Below are 13,390 nucleotides of genomic sequence, written 5' to 3'. Positions count from 1 at the left end.
CCTGAGGAATTGTCAAATCAGGCAACAAATTGCTAAGCTGGTAACACAGTAGGCTACCCATCCATTTTTAGCTTGCCCCATCAAATATTACTAACACTTTTTACTCTTCCCACAGCCAACATCTACAGCAGCCGAAGCAAGTAGCCTTTTATGTACCTCCTCACTGCCGCAGCAGTGTCTGCTCCCACAGAAGCCTTTCCTGTACCTCCCCACCGCCACTGCAGTGTCTGCTCCCGCAGGAGCCTTTCCTGCATCTCCCCACCGCCGCTGCAGTGTCTGCTCCCGCAGGAGCCTTTCCTGTATCTCCCCACCGCCGCTGCAGTGTCTGCTCCCGCAGGAGCCTTTCCTGTACCTCCCCACCGCCGCTGCAGTGTCTGCTCCCGCAGGAGCCTTTCTTGTATCTCCCCACCGCCGCTGCAGTGTCTGCTCCCGCAGGAGCCTTTCCTGTATCTCCCTACTGCCGCTGCAGTGTCTGCTCCCGCAGGAGCCTTTCCCATATCTCCCCACTGCCGCAACAGTATCTGCTCCCGCAGGAGCCTTTCCCGTTCTCCCCACTGCCGCAGCAGTGTCTGCCCCCGCAGGAGCCTTCCTACACCTCCTCACTGCCGCGCAGTATCTGCTCCCGCAGGAGCCTTTCCTATACCTCCTCACTGCCGCGCAGTGTCTGCTCCCGCAGGAGCCTTTCCTACACCTCCTCACTGCCACGCAGTGTCTGCTCCCGCAGGAGCCTTTCCTATACCTCCACACTGCCGTAGCAGCCCCACTGCTGTAGCAGCGTCTGCTCCCGCAGGAGCCTTCCCTACACCTAAATATATATAAAAAAAAAATAAATAAATAAATAAATAAAAATAAATAAATAAATACCACACATCACCTCTGCCTAAAGGCATGCAATGCATCCGAGCTTGCGGTGATAGCATCATGTATCGACAATAGCCAAGACGATATTAGGCCCATTTTCCAACCAACGTTTTTATAATAATCATTAGGCGGCCTACCTTAAATCGGCTATCAAACTGCTCCGTTATCCCATCTCAGCACTGCATTTCCCGCTCGCCCGTGCTCTCAAAGGATGATGTGAGCCCGTAGGTTAAAAAAAAAAAAAAAAAAAAAAAAAAAAAAAAATTCACTGGACAAGCGAGATGACCGTAGTGCCGACTACATGACCTAGCAGTATTTAAATATAGTACTTATACTTAATACCAGTGTATCAGTACGTCCGAAAGTATATATTTTTTGATTATTGGTGATTCCATAGGCTCTTTTCGTGCACCTGCATGGTCAAAATGGTAAATAGTAAGCTCAGAAAGTATAAAGAATCTTTCTCTTACTCCACCCATGCACGATTACATCGTCGATATGTACCATCGATCTCACGTGCTGACAATGACCACATTGCCGATACATGGCACCTATTTGGGGTACACTGGCACAGGAAATCCAATTTATTTTTGCACTCTTAATTTCGGATACTATGACTGCACCAAGATTTTTTCGGACTCATTATCGGAAGCAGCTCATTGGATTTGCTAAACAATTATTCAAGTAAGCCTCACAGCGTCTACCCTCGTAGACAAATAAATCTTTAGTATCGAACTCCCTGCCAGGCCCTGCAAGAGGGCTCCCGGTTGAACCAACCTTTGCCTTCTCCATTCAACTATCAGCAAAGCTTACTCGTTTGACATCGCAAGTATTACAATCCTGCCAGATGCTTTCCCACTTAATCAATCTTGGACTTTCCATCCGACCACCAGCGAAGCTTACCCGATTAAAATAGGCCGATTAACCAAAAAAAAAAAAAAAAAAAAAAAAAAAAAAACCGACATTTACCTATCGAACACCAATGAGTACATTGCAGCCCAAACAAATTTTCCCTTCGATGGCAAGATGTACCCATCCAATACCGCAAGTTACGCTTTCGCCGAACACTAACGAGCTCTTCGCAGATAAACAATCTCAATTTTCCCTCCGATGGCTGGAGAGACTACCCATCTGGTGTCGCACTTTTAATAAATATAATAAATAAAAATAAAAATAAATATAGAAAATAAATAAATAAATGATAAATAAAAAGACACCGGATGCTGGCCATAGCCTCCCGACCAGATAACCTTACCTTTTTCAATCCTATGGCCGGCAAGGCTTCTCTCTTCGATGCCAAGAGCTTGAGCTCCCATCGGATGCTGACGAGAGCCTCCTGGCCAGACAACCTCACCTTTTCCATTCTGCGGCCAGCAAGGCTTACCCGTTCGTTGCCAGGAGCTCACACTCCCTTCGGACGTAGGTGAAAGCCCCCGGCTACCTGCTTTTCCATTTCTGTCTTTCGTACGGAGAAGTTTACCCGCCCAACGCATGGAGTCAAGGCTCCCATTGAACGTAGGCTAGAGCTTCCCGGCTAGACAACCTTACCTTTTCCGTCCTTTGGCCAGCGAGGCTTAACCGTTCTATCCGGGAGCTAAGCTCCTGTCGGACGAAGGTAAGAGCCTCCCGGCCGGACAACCTTTTCCGTCCTTCAGCCAGAGAGGTTTACCCGTTCGATTCCTGGAGCTAAGCTCCTATCGGACGTCGGTCCGAGCCTCCTGGCTAGACAACCTGACCTTTTCCACCCTTGGCCAGCGAGGCTTACCCGTCCGATGTGAGTGCTCCCATCGGACGCCGGCGACAGCCTCCTGGCCAGCCAACCACGACCCTACTGTGTGTTTCAGGTTACTAACCTACAAGCAAGCGGCTTAAATGCTGCAAGTACCTAACACACATAAACTCTCCTTCCTTCCTATGGTCACCAAGGCTAAACCGTCTCTTGCCAGGAGTAGCAAACTCCCTTAAACGCCGACGACAGCCTAACGACCACGCAAACTTACCTTTTCCAACCTACGGCCTGCGAGGCTCACCCAGTTTGTCCCCGCCGGACGCTGGCAAGAGCCTCCTGGCCACCTATCGTTACCTTTTCTGTCCGCCATCCGGAGAGGCTTACCCGTTCGATGCGCGTGCTCCCTTCGGATGCCGGCGAGAGCCTCCCGGTTAGACAACCTTACCTTTTCCTTTTCTATGGTCAGCGAGGCTTACCCGTTCGATGTGTGTGCTCCCTTCGGACGCTGGCGAGAGCCTCCTGGTCAGACTTGCTTTACGTTTCCACCCTACGGTCGGCGAGGCTTACCCGTTCGATGTGTGTGCTCCCTTCGAACGTCGGCAACAGTCTCTCGGCCACACAACTTACCTTTCCATTTGACGGTAGGCGAGGCTTAACCGTCCGACGCCACGAGTCTCGTCCTCTCGCCAAATCCTGCAAAAAAAAAAAAAAAAAAAAAAAAAAAAAAGCTACCCTCAGCTACTCTCACATCTTTTAACCCCGTCTGGCGAGGCTTACCCGTTCGATGTTCTGAGTTTGAGGCCCCATCGGATGCTGCGAGAGTCCTCCCAGTCGGGTTTTCCTTTCCAACCCTCCCCGTCCGCCGAGGCTTACCCGTCTGTCGCGTGCGCTCCCTTCAGACGTCTGGCGAGAGTCTCCCGGACGGGCCTATGCTTGCCAGCCGCAAGTGAATCTCATCCAGCCGATGCCGTGAGTCGGGATCTCCCTTCGGATGTTGCCAGAGTCCTCCTTGTCGGCTGGCCCAAAAGCTTTTTATCTGCCTAACCGAGAGGACCCAGACGTCCGTCATCCTGAGTCTCAATCTCCTGTCGGAGGCTTCATGGGCCCTCTCGGTCAGCGTTAGGCCCTTCACCCACTGAATAGCAGGGGCTATCAGCCAGTAGGGCCCGTACGCCGACACGTGACCTATTCCGGTCGAGGCAACTCGGGTCCTCCCGGTCGGGCACCACAACCACGCCGCTCCTCCTCATCGGCTGGCAGGGCTCACCGATCCAACGCCAAAAAACTCCAGTTGAGCATCGGCCCGAGCCCTACCGACCGGGCGCCAACAACCACGTAGTTCACTAGCTGCAGCTGGTAGGGCCTACTCTCTCAACGCCCAAGTCGCTCCCTCCGGAGTACGTAGGCCCTTCCAGCCTGCCAACGAGATAACTTCTCAGAAACCAAATCAGCCCCCGCCAGTACTCTGCTTTTTGGGGGGCATTCTTTAAACTGGCGGCTGTCCTCCTGTACATTTGCCTTTTTGGGGGGTACTCTAGCTTCGGGCAATTCCCGAGCTCGGAGCCCTTCCCCGGACAGCACGCCAAATACGCATACCATACCTCAGCTAATTATATGTAAGCGTGAACTAGTGAAATGTAATTATCTATGAAGATTCGGGAGGAGCGCGTCAGATACTTAGCCTAATCATCACAGGTGGACCACAATCAAGTAATCAATCCCACAGTATAAATATCGCTGACTTACCTCTATCCATTGACGGTTTATCAGCATCCCTCCTCCACCCCATCTCCTCACTTCAAGTTCACTTTACAATATACGGGGAAGGGGGGGTACTCTAGCTTCGGGCAATTCCCGAGCTCGGAGCCCTTCCCCGGACAGCACGCCAAATACGCATACCATACCTCAGCTAATTATATGTAAGCGTGAACTAGTGAAATGAGGATAAAACAGAGGTTTTAATTCTCGGTTGTCCGGCAGATTCCTCTCCTGCTCTTAAAGCACAGTTAGGTCTTCTCTCAACAAATGTATGCACTATGCAAACAAATCAAAAACCTTGGAGTTGACTCTTCACTACTCATTGATAAACAGATAAGTGTGGTTATTCTTAGCTTTTTCCATTTAAGATCTATTGCAAAGTTGAAGAATATTCTTTCAAGCAAAGACTTAGAAGTTGCAATTCATGCTTTTGTAACATAAAGGTACGATTATTGCAACTGTCTTTATTGTAGTCTTCTTCAATCTTCACATCTCGATTACAAATTGTTCAAAATGTTGCTGCCAGACTTTTGATTGTGTCTAGAAAGAGGGATCATATTTCTCCTGTTTTGGCATCCCTTCACTGTCTTCCCATTAAGTTTAGAATTGATGTTAAGATCCTTATGTTTGTTTAAAAGGCATTGTCTGGCTGTGCACCAAGGTATATTTGTGATCTTATTGTGCCATACTGTCCTGCTAGGTCACTTAGATCTTCAAATCACTTGCTTTTAAATGTGTCACAAAGTCGTTACAAATTAAAGGGTGACCGGGCTTTTTCTGTGGCTGGGCCCGAGCTTTCGAATGCTTTTCCTTATCATGTGGAGTCTGATAGTGTGTGGGAAGAAACTCCTCCTGAGCCTCTCCTTTTTTGTCATCAGACTGCAGAAGCATCTGCCTGACTGTAGCAGATTAAACAGTGGATTTCCAGGGTGAGTGGGGTCTTCAAGGATCTTTACAGCCCTAGATTTATATCTTCTGGTGTGGATCTCCAGGTGATATGCAATATACATTCTATTGCCTAGATATAGAAAGTTTTCAGGATTCTAGGGGAAACCTTGAATTTTCTCAGGAGTCTCAGATGGTACAGTCGTTGTTTGGCTTATTTAACTTGAGCTTGAATGTGCTTAGTCCAAGTCAGGTTCTCGGAAATGTATACACCAAGGTATTTGAAGCTGCTCACTCTCTTAACTGGGGTCCCATTAATGATAAGTGGGATGTAGATCTGCTGCTGCCTCCTCCTGAAGTCCACAACCATGATGTCAAACTTTCTACCTCATCAAGGTAGACAGTCTCGTTGTTGGAGATGAGGCCGTCACCACTGTATCATCTGCAAACTTGATGACAGAAGTGGAGATGTGAATGGACACAGAGTCATATGTGTACTCAACCATCAGCACTCACCGCAATGTAGGGTTTACTTTTAAAGAACTGAAAGTTCTCAGTCCCTGTCACATGCGCCTGGAGCACTGATCTATAATATAGAACATATATATACATATATATAGATCAGTGGCCTGGAGTCATTCAGTTGGAATGAGACTCCACTCGTTCTCTGTACTGTTGTTTAGTGGTTCTCACAGCACGTTGGAGTGCGTAACAGGCAGTTTTGTATCCGTTCATGTCTCCCTATATGAGCCCCACATTATATGCGGCCATGCATGCATTAACCGCTGCCCCGGATTCATTTATTGACCCATGGTTTCTGCTTCACAAAAGTTTTTATTTTTATGGTTTGTGTTAACTCCTCAACCAGCGTGCCGACAAAGCTGATAGCTTTCGCTAACTCACTGACGTCAGTGGAACTAGACCTAAATATGTCCCAGTCCAGCCTCTTCATAATCTCATGCAATCATGCTATCCAAATCCGGAGACTGATCAAATTTTAAACTTCATGTTATCGCAAGTATTCTTTGGCTTCATATGATGTTCAGAACTCACTCTGACTCCTCTACATGCAATCCTTCTATCCACTCCTGTATTTTGGTGATTATTATCCACTCAAGCAAACCGATCAGTTAGGAACATCGTTCCTATCTATATCTTCTGCCCATACACCTTCTGAGTTCTTTCAAATCTATTTCCAAATGTGTCCACTATTGACATGGCCTGCGTAATCACTTGCTAAAGATCCGCTCTTCCTTACAGAAACTGGAAACCTTCCACAAGATTCAGCAACATCAGCAACCACATGTGGAACCTCCAATGAGAATATAACAGCACTTGGCTGCTGGTCATCTCGAGCATACCATGCCTACATCCGCAACAATATCAAGTTCTCTGTCAAGCCCAAGCTTACCTCAGCTCTCCCCAACTTGGCGGGGTCAATTGTCTGGCCTAAATATACAAACGAGTCTCTCTGGGCCATCAATTCCAGATGCCCAGAGCAACCTGACCATCATATCCACTTTACCTTTTCCAGTTTTGGTGTGGTCCTTGATTGTGAAGCTATATTTAATTAAGGTCAAATTCTTTTTTTTTTTTTCTTCAGTGAAACTGATGGACATTAGTAATTATAGACTAGCAGTGTAATCTTGTTACCAGTTACCAGTTCTATTAATGATCAATGTTACAATTGTATTGCAACTAATAAACCTGTACGCTGTCGTACCTGTTATGCTTTATATTTGTTTTAATCAATCTTATATGCATCTTTTTTTATATGGAATACATCAGATACAATGGATTGAACAATATGTCTGCTTAATATTTTAACGGCATTGTTGTATCATTAATTTCATATTGTCATTTGATTGTTAAGGGTAAATATGTATGAAAATGTTATATATTTATGCTGGACTTATATGTCTACATTCAGAAAATATTTTTTCTGTTTGTATCGCAACAGCACGCTTCTTGAACTTTATTAAACTTCTTTCCAGGTGTACTACATAAACATAAGGCGTGCTAGTAATACAAAGTTTGACAACTTTCAGCAGGATTCAGTTAAATACTCACGGGAAAGATTAGTTTTGAGCACTTTTTGAATATAGTCAGGGATTTAGCTGTTGGGGATAGGGTTGGGGAGATCATGCCACCAGCAGGAGACAGTGAATGAAAATGTTTGAAATCTGATCTCTCTGACCTTTCTGAATGGAAAATAGACTGATAGGATTAAGGTGAAGTAGGAAGGTGTGGAATTGATGGCCTTTCTGTATGCAAGCATCTATGTCTTGACCTTGATGTGAGCTGTAACTGGTAGTCATTGGGCTCAATGTAGATTAGTCGTGCTGCTGTCTTCAGTATTAGTTGTAGGAGTTTGAGTGCACATATTTTTATTTCAGGAAAAAAAGGTTTATTAGACATTATTTGACTGCCTCAGTAAGGTAACATGATCATTTCATTTTTTTCCCCAATACAATCTAAGTGAAAGGAGACCGTGACTTAATGTTTAAAAATTACATTCAGGTTTGGAACAACACAAGAGTAGGTAAATGAAGTCCATTTTCATAAGTTTGGTTTAACTTCCCTTTAATATTTAGTTATTGATGATTATTTTATGTTTAATTCCAATATTTGAGAATGTGAATAGATTTCACATGCTGTAATTTTTAAGGGATTGATCTCAGAGTGTATCGAGTTAAAAAATAAAAATAAAACAAATAAATCCCCACTGTAATTCATTAATGACAATCAGTTAAAATGTCCATCAGAGAGGATGCTGGCTGAAAAATTCTAAGAGTTAGAATGTTTTTAATTGATATTTTAAACCAATTATAAAATAAAGCATAGACAATAGGATTCAGACCTGAGTTTATATAGGAAGCCCATGTTAGAAATGCCAGTGTAGTGGGGGATACTTTTCTTGTTAGAGAACAGATGACGAACGGAATCCAGCAAAGAAGATAAGCTGTCACAATGATTCCTAATGCCAGAGCAGCTTTGCTCTCAGATTTACTCCTCACTGAAACATCTATTACACATTTTACACCATTCCTTTGAGAGTTAATAACTTTGACTTGCCTTTGCACAACATAAAATATCCTCAAATATGCAGTGATGATCACAGTACAAGGAAGTAAAAGAGAAACTATTAAATCAGTCAATCTCCAAGCAGGTGTAATCAAAACCATACACTGGCCGTAACACGGTGTTGTGTCTGACATATTAAAATATCCGTTACTTATTACAAACCAAACAATGTACACTGAACAGCAAAACCAGCAGAGACAGATGCATATTAAAGTTTTAGTTGTAGTTATTTTCTGTGGGTACAGTAAAGGGTGACACACAGCCATATAGCGATCCACAGCAATTAATACCAAATTACTAAGAGACATAATAAGGAGCAACCTAACAATGATCACATACAGTCCACAGTAAGTGTCTCCAAAGTACCAGCATGTCTCAATTTGTCTGAGTCCCTCTATGGGTATCACAAAAAGTCCAACAAGCATGTCAGCCACAGCCAGAGAGAGAATGATCAGGTTTGTTGGAGTGTGAAGCTTCTTGAAGTGAGAGATGGAGATGATCAGCAGCAGGTTCAGAAACACAGTCCAGGCTGAAAGCAAAAATACAAATAAATAGATGATATTATGTTCAAAATTGGAGCGTTTTTCCTTGATGCATGATGAGTTGATGGCAGGAAAGCAGTATTGAGTCTCACGATTCTTTATCTCTTTAGCCATTAGTGAATATCCTCCTGTTAGGAGTTTGTCCTGTTCTCCTTACTGTGCTTTAATTTATAGTTTCTAGGTCACACTGACCAACCCATCTAACGCCCCCTCTGATGCTGAATAATAATATAATAACAAAAATCACTTCTCTCCAGGGTCTAGGCTATATGCTGTATTGTAAAAAAAAAAAAAAAATCTAAGTAATGTCAAACAGAGTTGTGGAACCAAAAACAGTAAATTTAGTAAATTGTAACATGAAATTACAAAGTAGTCTGACAGATGTTGGGAAGAAATCGATACGTAATATTAGTTTGTACCTGAATGTTTCTCTTCCAAATTTTCATGTTATTTTTGTGGATAAATGAGTGAATTTCTCATCATGGTACATGTATTGGTTTTTGTCACAGTTACTTGTGTCTTTGTGTTTTGTTACTAACGAAACCTCGGTTTTCTTAGATACGCAATGAGTACTGCGTTGTAAGCCGTAAGGCTGAGACGCTATGGGAAAAGCCAAATTTCTCAGATTTCTGAAGCCTTTTTCAATCACCATTGGTTCCTGGAGTTCAATAAAAATGAACAATGGTGGCGCCGTGCGTAGCTATGGTGAGCGAGCTTTCTGAACCCGCCAAAAGGGGCAGGGCATCTGGCTGCAGCCGTCTCACCCAGGCAAACTGATTTTATTCAACTGAAGCGACAACATGAGGTGTCCTTACATTAAAATTTATTCATTTAGCAGATGCTTTTATCCAAAGCGACTTACAGATAAAGACAGTGGAAGCAATCAAAAACAACAAAAAGTGCAATGATATATAAGTGCTATAACAAGTCTCAGTTAGGTTAACACAGTACACATAGCATGATATTTGAAATAATATAATAAATAAAAAGAAAACAGATAGAATAAAAAAAAGAATAGAGCAAGCTAGTTAGAGTTCTTTACACACACACACACACACACACATACACACACACACACACACACACATATATAATTGCATAATAAATGAAAAGAAAAACAGAAAACAAAAAGATTAGAAAGGTAGTTAGATTTTTTAAGAATAGAATTACAATAGTGAGTGTTAAAGTTAGAGGGTAAAATAAAGATGGAAGAGATGTGTTTTAAGCCGATTCTTGAAGATGGCTAAGGAATCAGCTGCTCGGATTGAGTTGGGGAGGTCATTCCACCAGGAGGGAACATTTAATTTAAAGTCCGTAAAAGTGACTTTGTGCTTCTTTGGGATGGCACAATCAAGCGACGTTCACTTGCAGAACGCAAGCTTCTAGAGGGCACATAAGTCTGAAGTAACAAATTTAGGTAAATGAGTGCTGAGCCAGTGGTAGTTTTGTAGGCAAACATCAATGTCTTGAATTTTATGCGAGCAGCTATTGGAAGCCAGTGCAAATTGATAAACAGAGGTGTGACGTGTATTCTTTTTGGCTCATTAAAAATTAATCTTGCTGCCGCGTTCTGAATTAAATTGTAAAGGTTTGAAAGGTCGCCGCACAGAATTCTGCAATAGACATGCCACTAGACCACGCCCATGAAGAAGCCATGCCCCTTGTGGAGTGTGCTCTAACTCCTATCGACATTGGAGCCCAGAGGATGAGTAAGCGAGATCTATCATGTCCATTATCCATCTGGATTGCCTTGGCTTTGAGACTGAATAACCCTTGGTGCGGCCTCCGAAGCACACAAAGAGCTGTTCCAACTGTCGAAAAGAGGCAGACTGGTCAATGTAGGCCATTAAAGCCCTGACAGGGCAGAGTAAGTTCAACTCATGATCTTCCTGAAAAGGAGGTAGCGTGGAGAGATCAACAATTTGGTCTCTGTACGGAGAGTACTGGTTGTTTTTACCCACGGACAGCCCAGCTATAGGAGCATGAGTACGGTGACCATACAAGCCATTTTTCCAGGATTTCTATATTGCCTAAAAAAATCCAGGTTTTGGCTGTTTGCACTGTGCAGATCGATCAATGTAAGACATTCAGAAGAGCTATAGAGAGCAGAGCAGACAGCTCCTATGCATTCGAATCACTCTCTTGGTACTTCGGTGTCATACAATGATCAGTGCACAGCGATAATTCAAGTTGAATGAACAAACAAACACACCTAACATGTACGTGTATTTGCATTGTTTTGATTATTCTCTGTAGATCTCACCTTCTCACATGCCATGATTCGTCGATTATGTACAATACCTGCATGTTATTGGTCAAACAACATTGGATGTTTTAAGCAATATAGAATTCCTGGCAAGGACGCGTACTGGGAAAATGGCTTGTATGGTCACCCTAAGCATGAGAGGCTGTGATATCCACAACATAGACTTTAAGGGTAGAGGGAGTATGGTCCCTATCCAGTAAGTCTTGGAGGAAGGACAAAATCTGAGATATGTCACAAGTGAATGGATCTTCACCCCTGGGTGTGCACAAGGCAGTGAGAACTGACCATTTAAGGCTACAGAGGTACCTTTTTGATGGAGCTCTAACCTGTAATATTCGCTTGAGAGAGGAGGTCCCTTGTACCATAAGGAACTAGGGCATCCTCCCTGATTCGTCTGATGACCTGGGGGATCAGAACGAAATTGGGGGAAAAGCATAAAGAAGGAGACTGGGCCAGTCGTGGACCAGAGCATTCTTGACTTTTGAAAAATAGATTGGGCAATGTTAGTGATAGATAGAAACACTGTATACACTTGCACCTGCTAATCGTTTATATTCTATATTAGTTCATGTTGCATTTGTGCAATAGATGAATAACAAATTTTTTGGGGTCATATTTTATGTTTAGATATTTCTATTTTACTGGAGTCCCGTGAATCATTTTATTCTCCCAAATCCGACACACACACAAGTCTCTGTACTCGCCTATCAAGTCTTGAAGTAGTTCGTAGAGTGGCTCTTTGAGGACCCTAAGAACCGTGGATAGGTCCCATGTGGGGATCGTGGGCGAGGAGGGTTCAGCCTTCTGGACCCCTGGAGAAAATGAACAAACAGGTTGTTTCATGGGGTCCACAGACAGCCTGGCTGCCATAGCCGCAACACTTTAGGAGTAGACTGAGTATGGCCCCTGTCCAGCTAGTATTGGAGGAAGAACAATATCTGAGATCCAGTCAAATCAAATCCAGGGAATAGAACCACTCCCCTGGGTGTATTTACCTGAAGATCTGCTTCAAAGTGGTCATTCTAAATGAATAAATTAGGGCCCGGTTCAGATGCATTAAATCGAGGATGGGTCTGAGACCGCCATCCTTTTCGGGGCCGAGGAAGTCCCGGCTGTAGAAGCCTGACTCTGCACTGGGGGGACCACTTCTATGACCCTTTTTGCCAGCATAGATTTGACCTTTGAGCGAAGGACATGCACGCCCTCGCCTGTCATAGAGGATAGAGGAAAGATGAAATTTGCTCTCTTTTTGAGTATGTTTATGTTTTATTAAATCCAATTTAACAGCAGCACGCTGCAAGGTCGCTATGTTGGGTTTTGTGCAGGCAACAAAAACATTACTTTGGGCACCTGGAACAGAATGGGGTGACGGGAAGGTGACAGCAGGACTTAGCCTTCCCCTCTTCCTGACCAGTGCATCAAGCTGACTTCTGAGGTATCGGGTCCAGTACCATCTTTGCTCGGGGTCCCTGCCGCTTTGAAGGGGGGAAGCACTTTGCAGAGCAACAATTTGAGTTGGTTTTCCAGCAGCATCGTTTTACAAGGTTGCTGAGTCGACTTGGGGCGACTAAACGCAGATGAAGATGAGCGCTTGGGCAAAAAGTGACGCATAGCCTGGGATGACTTTTGTGCAGCGGTGAAGCGCTTAGTGAACCCATCCATAGCGGGTCCAAGGAAACAGAGTCAAGGAAGATGGTTTTATCCGCATTCTTGATGCCAATAATTTTTTTTTTTTTTACAGCTCCAAGCTTATGTTCATTAATTACGTCATCAGAGACTAGTTGACATCAACTCAACTTTCATCTCATAAAAGTCGACTTTAAAAAAATCACTAGTCGTTCAACCCCTACTTTTTGTAATTCTTACTGTCATTTCAGCCATAATAATTCTAGTCTGTTAATTAAAGCTGCAGTAGGTAACTTTTGTAAAAATATATTTTTATCATATTTGATAAACCTGTCATTATGTCCTAACAGTAGAATATGAGATAGATAAACTGTGAAAAAATCAAGCTCCTCTGGCTCCTCCCAGTGGTCCTATTGCCATTTGCAGAAATACACCGCTCCCGGTAGGAAACAACCAATCAGAGCTGTGGTCCGGGACTTTTTTTGTGTTCAAAATGTACAAAATGTATATAATAAGCGAGTACACCATGAATCTATTTTCCAAACCGCGTTTTAGCCTGTCCTGAATCACTAGAGTACACCTATAATAAGTATTTATATTCTGACAATTTTAGATTGCTTCGGGGGTACCGCGGTGGAG

At 43.7% G+C, this 13,390-nt stretch overlaps 1 pseudogene; it reads right to left on the bottom strand.

Annotated features, from left to right (window-relative positions):
• Positions 1-7,968: 7,968 nt before the first annotated feature.
• LOC113110368 (trace amine-associated receptor 13c-like) lies at positions 7,969-12,787 on the bottom strand (annotated as a pseudogene).
• Positions 12,788-13,390: the final 603 nt, after the last annotated feature.

This window comes from Carassius auratus, chromosome 10 (assembly GCF_003368295.1).
Source record: "Carassius auratus strain Wakin chromosome 10, ASM336829v1, whole genome shotgun sequence".
Lineage (NCBI taxonomy): Eukaryota > Metazoa > Chordata > Actinopteri > Cypriniformes > Cyprinidae > Carassius > Carassius auratus.
Note: the sequence above shows the minus strand (reverse complement) of the source record. Positions and strands in the feature narration are given on the sequence as shown.